The following is a 20,959-nucleotide window of genomic DNA, read 5'->3' on the forward strand; positions in this document are numbered from 1 at the left end:
AAGTTACAGGGAAATTAAATATTGTTGCTGCATATGTATTAGTCCTTTACCCCACCTTGTAAATTTTGTGCTAATGATAATAATTAAATAAAAAGCAGATGGATAAATATTAGGTCTATGGTAAGAGTAGCCTTGATGGCGGCCATGTTCAAATCCGCCATTTTGAATCAGACAAAAGTTTTAAACAAAACGCATAACAGTGACACCTTATTAATAGCAAATTTTACCATAAATCCAACGGTATAACCATTTTTGCTTTATCAGTAACCAGCATTTGTTATCGCATAAACAAGTTGCTAATTTAAGGAAAAATGACCAAAGTGGAATTGAGTCATAATTGAACTTGGGCCTTTCTTCCAGAAAGGTCCTCAATTAGTATAATCAATATGTAGTTCAGAAAAGAGTGCATGACTTGCACAAATGCTCTGCTCACAGGGAGCACACCTGACAAAGGCAATCGAGTTACATTTGGCACATTTGTCGTTAACAATTCCGTCAAAGCAGTAGTCGTAAGGAGCGATCCATTTAATTTTGTGCTGGTTAATGATAAAGCAAAAATGGTTATACCGTTGGAGTTATGGTAAAATTTGCTATTAATAAGGTGTCACTGTTATGCGTTTTGTTTAAAACTTTTGTCTGATTCAAAATGGCGGATTTGAACATGGCCGCCATCAAGGCAACTCTTACCATAGACCTAATATTTATCCATCTGCTTTTTATTTAATTATTATCATTAGCACAAAATTTACAAGGTGGGGTGAAGGACTAATACATATGCAGCAACAATATTTAATTTCCCTGTAACTTTTTACCAATTGCGCGTAAATCAAAATTAACGTCACCATTGTTCTTCTGATTAAATTTGTGCCTTAAATCATGTATCACATGACCGTATTCCTATTTTAAAAACTTAACCTTAATTCAAAATGGCGGATTTCAAGATGGCCGCCGGCAGGCATACCCTTACTATATGACTTCCCCCTAGTCCTAATATGTACCCATATATTTGTTATTCACCTTTTGTCGTTACAAGAGGTCTTACAGAGCTTTTACCTCCAACTGTATGAAGACTATTCTGTACTTCCATGTGATGTTCTGGTAGCTGTATCTCCTAAACCCCTGGAGCTTCGCACCTAAAACTTCACTGAAATACTGACCACATTTAGTACTACTTTCTCATATGTGTCTCAGTCAGCAACTCGATTCACCCAAACGTAAGGTTTACTTGTTAGATGCAAAGGAGGATCGACAAGTGCCTTATTATCGCACTTGAGAACTAAACACATGCCTTGTATTAATAAAGTGATTGCACGGAACACTGAATCACAAGATGATGACGATCCTGGAATCTGTGGTTCTACAAAACACATCACATTAAGGTAAGAAGATTTAAACACTTTTCTTTCTTATGTAATTTGATTCAAGGGATATATACCGTCGTGTTTTTTATCATGTAATATTTCCATTAATATTTAACTTACGTTATTTTGGACATCCGTTTGGTCTAGTGGCTAAGAAGCTTGCCTACGGCACGCGTGGATTCGGTTCCCGGTGGGATACAGTTGAACGGAAAAAGTGGTTCAGATACCATTATAATCAGTAAGTCCAAGTCTCCTTTAGTCATCATTGCATAACCGTGAGGCGGTAAACTGAAACAAACCAAAACTTTCGTTATTTTATTTTACCTTAAAAGTGGCTTTAAGGGATAATGGGATGTACAGTAAGGGCAGTTTTTAAATTCGTGCTAAAAAAGTACCGGGGCCCTTCCTGGCTACCATATATATATATATATATATATATATATATATATATATATATATGTATAATGTGTGTGTGAGCGGTTTAGTCAAATCTTGTAAAATTCCAGGCACTTCCATATTAAATAGAGTTGGGAAAACTTGTGCAAACACAAATCAAACAAATCTCATGACAACATAGAATTTTCACATAATATTTATGTGAATAATAATATCATAATAGCTGAATTTACCTCTTATAAGACAATGGATGCAGTTAAGTCACAGTAGTTTCCACAAAGCTTCCTTCGATTTTTTTCCTTCTGCCTCGATTACTTTCCTAGCAACTTGAGAGGGCGGTGTTTCTTCCTTGTGATATCCTGCGCTTAACGTACGGGAGGGGTTGCGGACAATGGCGCACCATTATTATTTATTGTCATTAAAGATGACACACTTCCAACCGATAGCTCGTTTCTAGTTGGCGTGACAACATTATTCATTACACTGAAACCTCTCTCACACTCAGCATTGCTGACTGGTATCGTTTGCACACACTGCATTAGTATCTTCATTCTCCCCAAGACCTGCCAGCCTCCACTATCCTTAAAGTCGTGATAAGTTTGAATAGTTTCTCGAAAACACAAAGGAAACAATTCACACAATTCTTTCAAGTCTTGTTCGCTATAATCAACATTAATATTTTCCGGACAGTACTCAGGGTAAATAATTTTCATCATTTCGGAGTACACAGTGTCCTTCTCAGTCAAGCACCTTCTGTTCATAGAACTGTTCTTTGTTAATTTCCGATGCATTGTTTTTCCTTCCACTCATTTTTAAGGGAACTTCTTTAAAATATTTCTCTTTTATGGCTCTCTGTACTTCTCTCCAGTATATGCCTGCTCTGTATGGGCCTTAAACACCTCGATTGTTCTGTGTATGAGCTTGGTTGCCTTCGGTAGGGCTATAGTATTTTCTTGCAAGGACTCTGAAAAGCTAGAATGCTCACACAAGACAGTAGAAGAAAGAACTTCTTAGTTTCTGTCACTATCCGCCCCCCTCCACCCCAAGGATTTTATAGCTCAACTATAGCCCCTGTTAGAAAAACAAATAGAAAAAAGAAAAATACCAGCAGCGACCGGTGAGAAAAGAACCTTGTTTCTGCTATTTTCTCACTCCCTCTCACTCCTCTCACTCACTCAATAGGGAACTTATATTGTGTGTTTCAAGGGGCTTGTATTTACAATTTTGCTTGTTTGTCAGCCTCCCTCCCTGGAAGAAACCCGCGGGCGTTATTGCTCAAACTACTGGTGTTTAATATTGTGTGAGCAGTGATTTCATGGCGTGGCCTGAGGATACTGCACCAGAACGACGAAATTTCCGTGGGCATTCCTCTGATTGGGCTTAACCTCTGGGAAACCAGTATTTTAGTAGTACTGTACTACTTACACTCGTTGCTTAGTCCGGGGAGACTCTTCTGAAATCGTCAATGTGTATGTGTGTGTGTGTTTGGGTATATACCATCAGTTGTGAGGGGAACAAATACGAGGGTCATTCAAATAGTTACAAGGCTCATTTTATTATAGAACGCTATACTCACAAAATTTTATTTACACTATGCATGAAACACTCTCATGTGAATGCATTTGTCCCATCTACTTTTGGAAAATAGCATGGAATCAGTTTTCCGAAAGCTTGTTTCAGGTACCCATCGAAGACTTGTTGAGGCTTTGAGGTAGTGTTGGGTAAATTACTTGTATAAATGTAACGCGCTATAAGTTAGTTTACTTTCCCTTACTGCATATCGTTAACAGTAAGAAAACGTTACTTCCCCTAGAAAAGTAACTGTTACCCTACTTCGAAAGCAACACAAGTAACGCGTTACTTTTATGCCCGGAACTTTGAATATAATCATATACAAAAAACATTCTTTTCATTAAATTTTTCCTACTATTATTATTATTATTATTATTATTATTATTATTATTATTAAAAATTCTGATTTTTCCCGATCGTAATAAATGTTTAGAACTGTAGGTTGATAATAGTAGCGCTGCTATATCCCTTCATGCGGACTGTTTAGGCTTGCTCATCAGCGTTAATTATGGCACTCATCAAACATATCAACACTAATAGCAACAATAAACAATGCGCTATTATTGAAAAGCTGTGCTGCACTTTTAAAAAAAATTGTATGCGTAAACTGCAAATTTGATCACTTTTTACATTTATATATTTGTGCAACAGAAGGAGTGAGGTGCGTGTACAAAACGTGTGAGAAAGGTAAAATGTGCATGACTTGCACCCTTGGAAGTTTCTGCACATTTCCCACACATTTTGTCACAATTGCACTCCCGTTGCACGCATATATATATATATACGTATGTTTGTGTGTGTGTGTGTGAAAAGAAGTAATTAAAAGTCGTTGCAGTTTACGCGTACATGACTTTTAGGGATTATCCCAAAAAATGATCAAAAGATTGCGATCTTGGGCAAGAACTTTAAGAATGATTAAAAAAATGCATCAAAGGATTGCGATCTTGGCTAATAATTTATTTTCGGATCAGGGATCACACAATTTTTGAACGGCCTCTAAATTGAGTTTTCGTATTTTTTTTTTTACGGAATAAGCACATCGTACTGAGTTTAGAGATAGTTTGGGTTCAATTGGATTCAATTGGCTAAGAATAAAAGTCAATGGAGAGCTTTTTTGAACGCGGCATTGAACCTCGGGTTCCATACGCCATAGAGTTAGTTAGTTAGTTATATGTAGTTCTCCAGATATAAGGCATACAAGAAAATTTTTGATTGAAGTATATTAGATCTTTTGGGCTAATTGGATCAGGACTTACAAAACTTTTGAACGGCCCCTAAATCGAGTTTTCGTCAGTGGCGTATTTAGAGAGGCTTCCAGGCTTAAGCCCCCCCCCGAAATCTTACTTACTATAATAAAGTATATGTAACATCTTGCAGAATTTTCACATTTTCAGGCAAAGTCCCCCGAAAGAAAATCGTAAATACGCCACTGTATATATTAACCGCGATTCTTAATTATTAATTTATAAGGATAATCATATCCTATAAAACATTTTAGAATATTTTTACGTCAAAGATTTTACGTTTCGATGATTAACTTAAAACCTATTTATTCAAGTTGAAAGAGTATATAGTATAAAATCGCTATATTATTGTCACGATAACCAATCGACATATTACTTCACCTACTCCGACACTTCCTACTTCACATACACTGTATATACATTTCGTTTTTTTTAATCTCTTGAGAAAATGAAATCTTTTTTCTTACTTAATTGCAATTGAAACATTTTTTTCGTAGAAATTGAAACTTCCATAAATATAAACAAATCTATATGAGTATAATCAGAATAGCACTAAACAAGAATGAAGTATTGAAGAAAGTATTAATATAGTATTAGTAAGAGCACGTGTAAAGAAATTATTAACATTTGGACAATAGCTTTATCCGCAATGCTTGTGTGGGTACTGTTTCGGTATACTCTAGAAATAATAATAATAATTTTAAAAAACTTCAGATGTTTCTTGAAATATGTAGACGAACTCCTGCCTATTGATAAATATTTCCCGCCGGTACACTTCAGACATTTTACTTTTAAATTATGTCCTCATCTTCAGCTTTTAAGAAAAAGTATTTTTTCAAATATTTTCGTTAATGAAAGCTAGACTATCATTGCACTTGTAGTTCACTCACTGAATGTATTGATTTAGAGCTGTAAAAATCTACTACAAAATCTTTCAGGTGCTTGGCTTGGAAACAGTACACGTGATTACCCTAAGGTTATACTCCCTTTCTGGAACCAGCAAGTGTCCCTAAGATCTTATCTGTTTCTTTGTGTGTCGGTGACTGTTGGTCACTGACAGTTCATGCTCCATTTCTCCATTCTAAGAGATTTACAACAGGAAAGAAAATAAAGATTAGTTTCCGGAAAACCATACATATTATAGTTACTCGTCCGAAATGTAACGCAAAAGAAACTAAAGCAAACTAGGTATATTCCTTAGAAATTTTTAACGCGTTACAGTTATAGTTACTTTGGAGAAAAAGGGCTTAGCGGAAAAAAGGATGTCAAAGCTCCCCCAAGCATATCTGCACCAAATTTTGCAGTATCGATTACGGTAACATTTATGAGAAACTTGTTTTCCAAAAGTTTCAGCCCCCCAAGCGCTTTTGGAGGGGTGTTAGGAGGGGGAAGGAAATTGAAATTATTTTTCTCTCTCCTAAACGGCCCAACTGATTTGCATCAAAAAAAGATGTTAGGTGTTCTCAGCAAGAGAAAAGTCGGAAAATACTTTTTTTTTAATATTTTGAGGTTGAAAATTGGTATTTTTTGAAATCTTCAAAAAAAATAGTAGAAGACTACCTGGGACACCCACAATTTTTTGCCAGCTTTTTCTTGAGTGGGTCCCTAACAACATATATTGTTTTCATTTTGTTCGCAAGTGTATCTCATAGTGAAAAAAGGCAAATGTTCATAGGTCAGCATCTATGTGGTATACGTATGATACACACTGTACAACACTAGGATAACCAATACCTTTGAATGGGGGAGGAGATGAAGTTGTTATAACATTGGAATCTTATGATAACAAGTATTTTTTGTCTTAACGGTAATTGGTCTCTGAGGATGAAGGGAATTCTCGACCATGTTCACACCTCCTTTGGCTACACCACTGCTGTATATCATCTGAAATTATACATTCCCACATTTTGTGTGAATTGTGCACATGATCAATGTTCTGTTATACATATAGATCTTTCTTTAGTAATTGTTCTTGTCCTTTTTTTTGTAACAGTTGGTTAATAAAATGCCTGTTGTTAATAGCTATTCATGTGTTTAGTTTGTTTCGATGGTATTACTGTATATGTGTGTTTAATATGATCAAATAAAGAATGAATAGAAATAAATTAATCCTCATCACTGTTTCCGTCAAATATTGGAACAATTTCGGTTTTCGTGAACAGAACTGTTGGCTGCTGTTCTCACGTTGCTGCTATTTTGTATTATTTATCATATGCGAGGTACTTATCGAAAATCATTCGACCCGAACGAAAGAAGTTCCACATTCTGACTGTTTGTACTTCTAGTAAGTTATATTGGTTTATCACACACAATATTTTCTAGACCGATACTTCGGTCAGAATCATAGTGCTTTCTCCAAAGTAGGGTCACGATGGCTTAGTGATAGAGCGCTTACTTCTGGTGCGAGATGGACCTCGTTCGATCCCAGGTTATAAAAGTTCGTGGTGGATACCATCGTACCAGTGAGTCTTCTCGGGATTATCTGTTTTCACTTACATTCTCATTTCACGAATTATTTTCCAATAATTAGCTTCCATCTATTACCTGTCTGTATTATTGGATCGGATTTGAGTTTAGCATTCCTTCGGTGGCAAAGTTATATGAGCCATGGAGCTACGAATTAACGTGAGATTCAAACCGCTTGCGTTCCTGCCGGGAATCGCAGCGAGGTCTCCTATGCCAAAGTCCCGTATGCTACCCACATAGCCGTGAGTGATTTCTCTGTCTTCGTTAGCCTAGAAGGCATAGTATTTAAACGTTTTGGATTTCATATAATTTCAGTTCTTCTTCGATAGCCAATTCTGTACTGAGACAAAGTAGATCAATCAAATATGCTTATCTTTCCTTTTTCGAATTCAAACGAGGTTCTTGTAACATGGACCACTTCTAAGACTTTTGTTAGTTGAAACATCGTCTTTAGTTTTAGTTAGTTTAATCGTATGTCATTATACTCAACGTTTAATAAAATATCCCAGGATTTCTTCAATTTCTTTGAGGTGACCCTTGCCCCCGCCCTGCACCACATCGAGTTGTGTATTAATGGAAACTACGGCTAAAAATAATAAACATTCCCTTTCCCCCAACTTCGATCCGACATTTTATTCTCGAGTTTTTTTTTTTTTTTTTTTTTTTTGCATCTTTCGACAGATTTTTGGCTGGTCATAGTACCGAAAGGAAGTATTTGTACACCCAGGTTGGTCAATACTTTTTGTCTCACCTTGGTGTCAGGAATCTGCTCCCAAACGTTATCAGTGTTGTTTTGAAACACTGTATATTTCTGTCCTGTATATTTCTATCCTGTTTCTGATTAGCTCCTGTCTGCTAAGCACCTTTCAGTTTTCCCAAAACAAACCAAAAGTGAACTACATCAACTTAATCGTCTCCCTCTCCTATGCTTTCTTGTTGTATAGTACTTATTAAATATTTATATTGTAGTTGGCAGAAATTGAAAATATTGATTAAAATATCTGGCTAAAATGCTAATAGAGGAATTCTCTCTTTAGCGCAGAAATTCCCTCCTTGTATCTTACCGCCATTTTAGGCGAGAAGGGATTAGGCAGGATGTGAATTCCCATCTCACCTAAAATAGCTGACATTCTTCTCTTGGAGATATCAGTGACTGATAAATCGTTAAGCGAGATGGAATGGAATCTCCTTTTTTATGGAAGATATTTTTCCTTCTCTGATAACTTACTACAAGGATGCTGGTGACCAGAACGCCATCCAGTTTCCCACCACCCTAATTTCAAGACAGCGGAAGTACGAACAAATCTCCTGAGGAAAATTTGTCAAAACAACTGTTACATGCATACCCACTTAGTGGCTTGATGAGTCAAATGGTAATACACTAAAACAAGTTTCAATGCTTATATTCATAATTTCTTTGCTTTTGTCTTTAAAATAAGTTTATATTTAATTTGTTCACAGAATTACATTGTGATTTTGCTTAAACATAATATTGTGTAATTTTCTTTTTTAACAGTACCTTTGTGGAAGCTTCCTATTCGGATAGTTCTGAAGATTCTCCTGGACCTTCAGACTCTGTTGAGGCCACAAATATATCAGAAGATACTACTGTGAAAGTTTCCTGTGAAACTGTCACCAATGACGAAACGCGTGATGATGTAATTAGAGTTCCTCAAACACACAATAAAAAGCGAACGTATAAACAAAGATCAATAGTAAAGTATCTTAAAAATAGCCGGCAGTGCACACCAGAACATGAAGAACAGATTGCGAAAAGGATTGCAAACATGATAGTAACAGATCTACTCCCAGGAAAGGGTTTCGGGAGTTAATGTCCTTTCTTGAACCAGATTATAGCGTACCGTCTAGGCGGACACTATGGAGACGCTTGCAGCTTTTTTATTCTGAACTGAAAGAGCAAGTACAACAGAGGCTACAAAAAGCAGTAGTTGCTTCAACGGCAGATATATGGACGTCTTGAGCAACAGGTTCTTACATTACAGTGCCATGTCATTCTCTGTATACGAATTTCTGTACAGAAGATTTTGTTCTCAAGACAATTGAACTAGAAGAACGACATACAGCTGAAAATGTAGCTAATGCTATTAAACTGTGTATGGAGGAATGGTGCATCAAAGACAAAGTTCACGACAATGCATCGAATATGATTAATGCTGGTCGTTTGTTGCCGGTTTACAATGTATCATGTTTGGCACATACATTGCAGCGATCCATACTGACCACTTTAGAGAAAAGCGAGGTAACAAATATAATTTCAATCTGTAGCAAAGTGGTAAGGCACTTCAAACATAGCACCACTGCTTCAGTCGCGCTTGAAAAGAAACAAGAAATTCTGAAGTTATCAAAGGATCGCCGTATTCAATATACAAAGACTCGCTGGAACAGTGTATATTCGATGATCGAACGGTTGCTGGAACAAAGAGAAGCAATAATTGCAGTGTTCTCTGATAGAAATGTCACTAAACATTAACTGAAGACAAGTGGCAAATCATGGAAGATATTGTTTGAGTACTGAAGCCACTACAAATCGCTACAACAGTTATGTGTGATCAAAAGTGTTCCATTTCTTTTGCTTTACCATTAGCCTATGGTCTTATTTCTAACCACCTGTCGGAATGTTCTTCAGATTATGAAATTGTTAAGAACCTGAAATCTTCAATATCAGTTGACTTAGGAAAGCGTCTTCAGCTCCATGCATTATCCGATCTGAATCATCAGATTTTTTGTCAAATAGTGTTCTGAAATGTTACCTCTTAGCTACCTTCTTAGACCCAAAGTACAAATCATTACCTTTTCTGAATTTTAAAATGCAAACAAAGATCCATAGATTGGTTCATGATATTCTCGTAGAATCAGAAAGATCAGAAGGTGATTTATCACAGCAATCGTCCGGTGGGTCATCAGCATTAGACTATTTGCTTGGAATATTTCCATCGTGTTCAAAAGGTCCTAATGTAACAGATGAGCTTACTCTTTAAAAATCAGATCAGTGTCTTTCGCAAAGTGGCAACAGCCTTGAATGGTGGAAACTTATCGAACATCGGTTTCAAAAATTAGCATGTCTTGCTAAAAAAATTCATGGTGATTCCAGCAACTCCAGTCGAATCTGAACGAGTAATATCGTTAGTAATCTTGCTAGTAATATCGTTACTGCCAGTAGATCTAGACTTCTCCCTTAAAATGCAGATATATTAATATTTTTGAACAAAAATCTAAAAACTCTCGCTTGCAAACAGTGTCCAGCAACCAGATTTCTTAATAAATTTTACAGTCACTCACGAAGATACAATATGAAGCTCTGTAAGTCATTTTTAGACAACTGAGCTTTTGTTCTAAAAATGCACTGATAATGAAAACAAGAACTGCTTCTTTACATATACAAATATTTTTGTTTGCATGTAAATTTACGATCACAAGCCTGGGAATGTCATTATTTGTAATAATGTATAAATTACATAAACTTGATAAAATTCACCAAAAGAGAAAACGGAATACATCTCACAGATTCATGGATATATCATACCATTATTCTTCTTAACGACATTAGATCAAAAATAGCAAAAGCGTCTCTCCTCTGTTACAAGTTTCAATAACAATATAACATTACTAATATTACTCTTATTGTAATATTATTACAATATTAGGTTTGGTTCAATTCTCTGTTCCTTCTCGTCACTGGAAAAAAGCACACTACACACTAGACAGAAGACACAGAGAAAGGCACATCTTCTTCATTCGGTCTTCGAGAAGTGTCAGTGTTGCAAACCAGAAAATTCAATAGCAGCAAGTAGAGGGAAGAAAAGTAAAACAATTAAAAGTAAAAGGAAAATTAAAGAAAAGTATAGCTATTGAAGTATCTGCTTATTGCACCTTGATGTTTTTTGACTTGTGTGTCTGAGATGAAAATATATTGATAAAATTGTTTCCTAATCGCTAAAACATGACATTCATTAGGGTCGATTGCACCATTCTCTGATAAATTATCGGAATGATCCAACCTTGTCGCGGTAGTAGATCTCATCTTACACAAAATTATTTGCGACCAGTGCGACATGACATACATGACCTTGCGACCAGTGTTACCTTATCTGACGATTAAAAGATATCAGGATAGTGTAGAATTAGCCCTATAATGTGCAAATGTTCGAATGGTGTGAAATTATCAAAAGTAGTTTGTAACTGTCAAGCTAATTTATGTTTGAAATAACGGGCGAACCAAAAGTTTGGGCACGGTAGAGTAACTGCAGAAGAACACTTCTAATCAAAAATGCGCAAAAAAAAAGATTCAATATGTTTCAAGAAGCTATCCGATTATATCAAACGCAACAATCTACCTCCACCTTCTGGAAGGGAGTGGGGGGCATTGATTTTTCAAATTGAAACTCCAATATTTTATTGAAGATTCGGAGACTACATCGCAGATATTGTAAGGTATAATCAAAACTTTCTCGTCGATGTGTGATATCGCGCTGTAATCGACAAAATTAGATACTCCCCTTTTCGTTCATGTGCTTGATATTAGCTCCGACAATCTGTATACGGTGCAGTATTTTGGGAAATACGCGTCGGATCAACAAAGTTATTCAATGGTACCAAACACGATAACGCATCCTACCGCTAAGTGGGGTTAGCTGAGACATTTGAAATTGAAGCTTTTATTTCTTATTGCAGAGTCGGATTCTGCGCACAAACCTGTATAAGATTTAGTCGAAACATCGTTGTCGCTGTGTGACGTGGCGCCTTAATGGCGAAATCAGGAGAACTTCCTATATGAATTTTAATTAACTTCAATGCTGTGGACAATGTGAAATAAGTATATGTGCGACCAAAAAACAAAATAAAATGTGTGACTATTGGGTTTCTTAGGGTGTTTATCGTTCCTTTTCCGCAGTGGGACGCGAGAGAGTGGACCTACAGTTGAAAGTGGGATCCGAACCTCTATTAAGTTTAGGAACCGAGATGTTAGTAGGGTAGAGGCATCTAGTCCTCAATCATGAATATTTATGAGTGAGGACTTTTTTGACATTTTAGCAGTTCCTAATGCACGTTTGAAAAAAGTGGATACACCCTTTTACGCATATTAATGACACATAATGTATGCAGGTCCGGCCGGAGGTAACATGACATATAATAAATTGGTTTCCGGTGAAAAGAAATGTTAATTGGATAAGCAGAATATAGAAAAGAACTTTCGGAAATAAAATATGCAGATCACACACGTAGAAAAAGGTAATTCATTAATATGCAGCACATGTAACGCGGCAGCTGCTTCTGGAGAATATTCTAGAAATTTTGGTCGTCGGAATGAGTGAAAGAAAGCACTTGAAACTTCCAGCTCTTTTTTCTAAGTTTATTATTGTTGGAATAGGGGAAAGAACACACTCGAAACTTCTGGAAAGGTTTCTTGTAGTATACTTGTTTACTTTTAATGGGAAAGGGACATATTGTAATTGTCTGGGGTATAAAGGGAGTTTTTGGGTCCAATAAGTATTTAGAATTTAGCAATATATAATATTTAGGGATATAACAAGCCTGACGAAAACATATTTTGTCTTTATTACAGAAAAGAAAAATGGAAAAATTAGTAATTATTTTCTTGGCAGCAATCGCAGTAACCTCCCTCCTAGGCATTATGTTAGTAGGGATAGGAATATTTCTTTATAAGAAAGCAACTAGAAAAGCGGAGAAGGTAATTTCCTGTGAGACGTCTATTCCACATATTTTTATAGTGGACTCACCACAAAGCAAAGAGCAAAATAGCATAAGCGCTACAACACACAAGAATGATGATGACGTTATTTCATTTAAGAATCTTTTTAACAGTAACACTGAACACTGCGACACTGAAAAGGGATCTACTTCATTCATGAACACAAATAAGGGGGAACTTTCAGACACGCAAACAACTATGCACAATGAGAATTCACTAACGCACAATACAGCCATCTTGAACGAACAGAACAATATTTCAAATTCGTTTCCACCACCACCCTCCCCTCTTACTCAAGCAAAATTAGACACTCTTCATTTCCTGTATACACTTAACTCTGAAAACACAAATTTCACAAAAAGCACAGAAGTGACACACGATGAAAGCACTATGAGCACAGCACAAGCAAAGAAGTCGAGCCAGAACACCGTCCCCGAGCTGATTTCCACGCCCGAACTGGACTTAGTGGAGAAGTGTGTTTCGAGAAACACCCCGAAATATGTAAAATTTTACAATAACGTAATCCAAAAGGAACTTCTCCAGTTACAACACGGAAGTGCGATAATCCCGTGCAATATACGATTAATATAGTCCAGTTATTCTACAAAAAACGCTAAAAATCAGACTTTCGAGCAGCATGGGGTCTATAACGGAAGAAGCCCCATGTTGAAGTGACGCTTCCGAAGTATTTAATCATCCAGAGTGACCGGATGTGAACTAGTGTTGCTAAATATGATAAGAGTTAATGTTATTACAGGGGGACAATGAGCGAAAATAAACTAGTGTTTTCAGCCACCCTGTATAGCTTATTACATTCATTATAGTGAAGAATAATATGTACTATATTTTATTTCTGTGTAGTGTACCTAGTTACGTTAAAAATAGAAGAAGAGGGAAAAGTGAAATTTTATTTCCCACTGTGTTCATTGGTGTCTAAACGTAGTGAAAAATAAATGAGCTTTCTACTCTGGTGGAGTTATAGCATGAGATCCCTTAGTCAGCAGTAACTCAGTCAGACCACATCGGTACAAAGTGCAAAACCACACCTATGTTATCAGAGACTTTGTCGGATCTCTTGTTCTTCATTGCACTTCTTTTCCCTTTCATCAGCAAGGAGAAGAGTAACTGAGATATATACACATCTTTGTCTCTCTTGCATAAACTGCATTGCTTTCTTTCTATTAAGAGGAAGAATTAACAACAACAAGTGTGATATGTGTGAGTTATTGTTCAACGAACATAATACGAGAAAAAATCAACAGATGGCTCAAGCTTATTCTTTAAAAGACTTGGTTTTAAATCAAATGAGAGAGCCATGGATGGAAAAGATGTTTCAATGCATTTAATAAACTGTTTATTTTTCAAAATATTATATGCTATATATATATATATATGCTATATATATGCTATATGCTATATGCTATATGCTATATATATATATATATATGTATATATATATATATACACTAAATGTTATGTATTGGTTATTGGTTTCCAACCTTTTCACGCAGATACTTAGCAGTACTGCAAAATTTATGTAAATATAGTAACAATAGTATTCTTTTAGAAATCAAGTAATGATTTAATTATCATTGTAAATCTTATACAGTAAAATATCAATATTCATACACTTTTGATAAATTTTGCATTAGTTTTGAGGTTATGGGTTTTATCTTACGCAATATTGTATTTTAGTCAATTATTTTCAATTTTATATTTATTAATACTGTTTTACATATATCTTAAAGATTTTAATGTTTCATATATATCTCCTGGTGTCCACTTGCGACGGCAAGCTGGAGTCTTGTCGGCGGGGGTGTCAAGACCATAGATAATTATTAATTATTGGTTTAATTTGTTTAGTTTAATTGTAGTATGGTCTTGAGTTTTAGGAGACCTAATTTACTTTTGTTTGTTGTTATAGAGATATGTGCAGAGAATACAGTATGTGTATACTTCAAATTGTATGAATTCTAGTCTATCAACAAGAGCTTGTAATGTTATGTAACAAATTTGTTAACATCCACACTTTTCTTCGGACAATGAGGACATCAAGAAAGTGACATTGTTTCGTGTCATCATGATTGAATTGAGGTTATGAGAATTTGGTTGAATAAGATCTTTTTAGATCTGGGCGCACGTGGATGAAAATCGGCCCGAGTGCTGAAACCGTATTACTGGAACGTCAGCAGTTTGAGTTGTATAAAACCCTTTTATTTTATTATCAGAGTATTATTATCAGAGTATCATTATCAGAGGATCACTGTCAGAGGATCAATATTAGAGAAGTAGCGTTTAAAGTTCTACAATTCGTCAAGTTAAAACATTATTAACTTCAAATACTAAGAGAACAGTCTAAGAAGTTTCAACGTTGACATACAACCGACTGCTGTTACTGGTATACGATCATTCAGTGCTTGGTTCGACTAATCATCAACAACAGGTATGTGTCACAACCAAATTCTGTGCTAAGCCAATTCGTTATAAATGATTCACACATTAAATTACACTTTCTTAAGTCTTCATTACACAAACAACACTTCACACATAAATGATTACTAGTTCTGTTAAAATACACATGTTTAAGTTGATATTGTTGTTATCATTTTAATAGGGCTCTGGTTGGCCCTCAATCAATGCAACCAGTGGTGGAGTATCCCCAAACTTACCTCTCATATAAATGCAAGTAGATATAGATTTTCTTCATGCAAATTAGATCAATCTGGGGAGCTCAGAGTGCTCTACATATTCAAGTTTTACTAAATTTTATCAAGAGCAACCCAGGTTGGCAATATATTATTACATGATTCGGATATTTTTCTTCTGCTTCATTAAGAGGCTTATATAGACTTCTCTTTTGGCATCTGATAGCATAATAAGGGAAGGGATCATTACGTTTGTTCTTCTTATATATGATTAGACAATTATCTTTTGAAACATCATCTGTATATGGTGCTGCGATTGTTTTAAGACGATTTATTTCCTTTTCTTGTTTCTCATTGTTTATACGTAACTTATTCATTTGTTGTTCTATCTCTTGCAGTCTTGCTTCTAGTTGTTCCTGTTCATCCTTGTATTGTTTAAAGTCTTTTGTGTAATAGTCGATAATGATTTGATTCCATTTAAGATAAAACTCAGGAGAAACCCATCGAGATATATCCAGAATCAACTCTTTACATACATATGTTCCTCTTATTTCGTTCCATGTTTCACCTTTACCTCCTGCTACTTTTTTGATAATTTCTACAGCCGAAATTCCGACCCTGGAAATATATGTTATGAGTTCTTTCGATTCTTTATTTTCTAACCAATGTTTAAATTCTTTTCCACCATCTTGACACAATTTAGTAGCATTGAAGTATCCTGTACTCTTATCTATAATCAGTTTAAAATTACCAAAAATACCATACCAATAATTATCATTAATCTGTTCATAGCAAATATTGTTTAAACTAAGAGAACTATCCATAGTACTCATATTTATTATATAGAAAATGTTGATTTTTTTGCCGGAGCATATTTGCTCCAGCTAATTTTATCATAATATTCAAGTAGTTTCTTACTTCTTACTAATCTTAAAGTCATATGTAGAAGAGCAGATGCGTATTTCTTCTCCAGTGCTTTTTTCTATTGTATTAATCTTTTCATTATAATATTGTATTAATTGCTTTGATTCTTTATTTCTCAACCACTCTTTAAATCTCTTACCTCCATCATTACATAGTTTTGTTGCATTAAAGTATCCTGTACTCTTATCTATAATCAGTTTAAATTTCCAAAAATACCATACCAAAAGTTATCTTTAATCTGTTCATAGCAAATATCATTTAAACTATATGAATTATCCATAGTACTCATATTTATTATATACAAAATGTTAATTTTTAACTTTATTTCGTTATTTTTTGGAAATATATGTTATGAGAGTAAAGTTTTGTTACCCTTATCTCATTAAACCAGTCTTTTATGGTTATTATTCCATAAAAGACAAACATTTATATTTACACTACATTATCTTTATCTATCCAACTGTTATGTGAATCATCAAACCCTAGCCATTTAACATATACTTTATCACCTTTCTTTCTTAACACCTTTTCCACCAAGTATTCATCTTTATGTTTCGTCTTTAATAGTACTGGTTCGTAAAATCTACTTTGCACATCCTCTTCTTCTAAATCTTTAATTCTATATGTAGGTGGATTAGATGGAATAACTTCACTAATAACAAATACTTCTGTTGACCAATTAGGTGTATATCCTTTCTCAAATAACCCTTTCGATTTACTTATACGAACATGATCACCTAACAAGTATTTGGGTTTAACACGTCTATATTCTTTCTTATACACTTTCTCCAATCTTGTTTGCTCATTCTTCTTATTAACTTCTATAGGCTTTAAACCATTTGTTCTATGCACTCTATTATTATACTCACTAACCAATGTTGGTAATATCTCTATCCATTTATAATTTCCTTGTGTTGTGAACCTTTTCCACATGTTCTGTTTAAGTGTTCTATTAAATCTCTCAACAACAGAAGCTTTCTTACCACTATAGGTTGAGTAATGATTAATCTTATTTTCATCCATTAACTTCTTAAACTCTTTATTGTAAAACTCTTTACCTTGATCAGTTTGTAAGTTATAGGTTTTCTCGTTCTTAATATGGATTCGAATGCTTCTGTAACATTCTTACCACTCTTCTCCTTAACAGGAACAGCAAAAACATATTTCGAGAACACATCTATAATCGTTAGCAGATACTTATAACCTTTATTTAATTTGGAAACACCTTTTAATACTCCAATATCCATTTCAACAAGATCAGCTTGCCAAAGATCATCGATACCTTTTATAACTACACTTAATCTGTCAAAGTTTTTTCTAGATGATTTGTGAATTTCTTCTATAATGTCTTCTCTAACACCTTTACCTTCTTCTAGTCAATCGGGCTTTTTAACGAATTGAGACTTCGTAACACCACATACATACCATTCTTAACATATCTTCCATTTTTTGTTTGTTCAATTCTAATGGTATCTTTCTCCGTATCTGTTGATTTCTTACACTTAAGAAAATACATCATCATTATTTATTGTATAGAAAATCAACAAAAAAATTAAAATTTATCATTACCTAATACTATTTTTTTAACATTATCATCATCATCACTTGATTCGTTTTCATCATCTTCTATTTCTATATACATATTAAGCAATAATAATTTACCTTCTTTCAATTCAGATACTTTAGATGGTCTAATTGTTAACTGATCATTTATATTAAAGTGTAATGGAAAACTTTCAACTAAAGCGTCATTTAAAAATAAGTCTATAAGATGTTTCTTAAGACTCGATTCTATATGCATTAACCTACCTCTATAAAGAAATTTGTAGGCGGCAGCTAAATTATATACAAAAAAGGCTGGTTTCCCAAGATCATCTTCTGCCAATCGACATGGAAATTCAACATTTTCTTTTCGTGTAAGTAAATTAAACTCTTCTTTCACTGATTCAAGCTGTTCTAATGTTACAACATCTTGTTTATCAATAGCATTAGATACATTAACCAATCTTTTATTCTTAAAATCAACCCAAGATGTAAAAAGTTCTCTAGATTCTTCCATTATACTTTTAACATTACCAAAAATATCCATATTTATTATATAGCAAACGTCTTTAGGAAAGCTCTCTTTCTATGTAAGTAGTAGTCCCCCCGTTATGGCCGAATGACTCATCCTCACTCTCTTTTACGACCAGGGTGAAAGGTCAATGACCTGGCCCAGGGTCAATGACCTAGGGGTACTTAGGACCACCCCCTCTAAATTTTGGCAGGGGTACCTTGGCCCACCCCCTAAATTTTGGCAGGGGTACATAGGACCACCCCCCTTAAATTTTGGAAATTGCCAAATCTAAAAATTTGGTATGGTAGCCTAGGACCATAGTATGTACCCCTATCAGTATTGGGTGTCTATGTCGTTCCCTTTTATGGGTAAAAAATTGCCAAAAATTCAAATTTCGGGGTTTTTGACCTAATTTATCCCCTTGGATGAGGTGTTATTACCCTATATAGTTATATGGGCGTATACAGGGGTCCATTCCCTTTCATAACATATGGGTATATTAATGCACCCCTTTAAATTTTTGGGAGGGGTACCTTGGCACACCCCTTAAATTTTGGAAATTGCCCAATTTAAACATTGGGTATTATAGTATAGGACCCTAATATGTATCGTGATAAATTTGGGCGGTCCACCTTGTTTCCTTCTAGGGGTACAAAATTGCCAAAATATAAACGTAAGCAATACGTTATACCACGTGTTTGGTTTTCGACCTAATTTATCTCCTTGGATGAGGTCCTATTACCTTATATAGTTATATGGTCATGTATAGGGGTCCATTATCTATCATAAGACATGGGTACATTGGTGCACCCCTTGAAAAATTTGGGAAGAGTACCTTGGCCCACCCCTTAAATTTTGGAAATTGCCAAATCTAAAAATTTGGTGTGGTAGCCTAGGACCATAGTATGTACCTCTATCAGTATTGGGTGTCTATATCGTTCCCTTTCATGGGTAAAAAATTGCCAAAAATTCAAATTTCGGGGGTTTTTGACGTAATTTATCCCCTTTGATGAGGTGTTATTACCCTATATAGTTATATGAGCGTATACAGGAGTCTATTATCTTTCATAAGATATGGGTACATTGGTGCACCCCTTTAAAAATTTGGGAGGGGTACCTTGGCCCACCCCTTAAATTTTAGAAATTGCCCAATTTAAACATTTGGTATTATAGTACAGGACCCTAATATGTATTATGATAAATTTGGATGGTCCACCTCGTTCCCTTTTAGGGGTACAAAATTGCCAAAATATAAACGTAAGCAATACGTAGTACCACGTGTTTGGTTTTTGGTCGATTTTATCCCCGTTGATGAGGTCCTATTACCTTATATGGTTATATGGGCGTATACAGGTGTCCATTACCTTTCATAAGACATGGGTACATTAATGCACCCCTTGAAAAATTTGGGAGGGGTACCTTGGCCCACCCCTTAAATTTTGGAAATTGACCAATTTAAACATTGGGTATTATAGTATAGGACCCTAATATGTATTATGATAAATTTGGATGGTCCACCTCGTTCCCTTTTAGGGGTATAAAATTGTCAAAAATATAAACGTAAGCAATACGTTGTACCACGTGTTTGTTCTTTTGGCCCATTTATCCCCTTGGATGAGGTCCTACTACATTATATAGTTATATGGTTATGTATAGGGGTCTATTTCCTATCATAAGACATGGGTATATTGGTGCACCCCTTGAAAAAATTTGGGAGGGGTACCTTGGCCCACCCCTTCAATTTTAGAAATTGCCCATTTTACACATTTGGTATAATAGTATAGGACCCTAATATATATTACTATAAATTTGGGTGGTCCACCTCGTTCCCTTTTAGGGGTACCAAATTGCCAAAATTTTAGTACAACCACGTGTTTGGACTTTTGACCTAATTTATCGCCTTTGATGAGGTGTTATTATCCTATATGGTTATATGGGCGTATACAGGGTTCATTACCTTTCATAAAACATGGGTATATTAATGCACCCCGGTAGAGGTACCTTGGCCCACCCCTTAAATTTTGGAAATTGCCCAATTTAAACATTTGGTATAATAGTATAGGACCCTAATATATATTACTATAAACTCGTTCCCGTTTAGGGGTACAAAATTGCCAAAATATAAACGTAAGCAATACGTTGTACCACGTGTTTCGTTTTTTTTTACTTAATTTATTCCATTGGATGAAGTCCTATTACCTTATATCGTTATATGGTCACGTATGGGGATTCATTTCCTATCATAAGACATAGGTACATTTGTGCACCCCGTTTAAAATTTTTGGGAGGGGTACTTTGGCCCACCCCTTTAATTTTGGAAATTGCCCCTTTTACATGTTTGGTATTATAGTATAGGACCCTAATATAGATTAGTATAAATTTGGATGATTCACCTCGTTTCCTTTCATGGGTACGAAATTGCCAAATTTTAGTACAACCACGTGTTTGGTTTTGGCTCAATTTATCCCCTTGGATGAGGTCCTATTACCTTATATGGTTATATGGCCATGTATGTATTGGTCCATTTCCTATTATAAGACATGCGTACATTGATGCACCCGAGG

This window comes from Thermobia domestica, chromosome 18 (assembly GCF_964235325.1).
Source record: "Thermobia domestica chromosome 18, izTheDome1.hap1.1, whole genome shotgun sequence".
In the NCBI taxonomy this organism is placed as follows: domain Eukaryota; kingdom Metazoa; phylum Arthropoda; class Insecta; order Zygentoma; family Lepismatidae; genus Thermobia; species Thermobia domestica.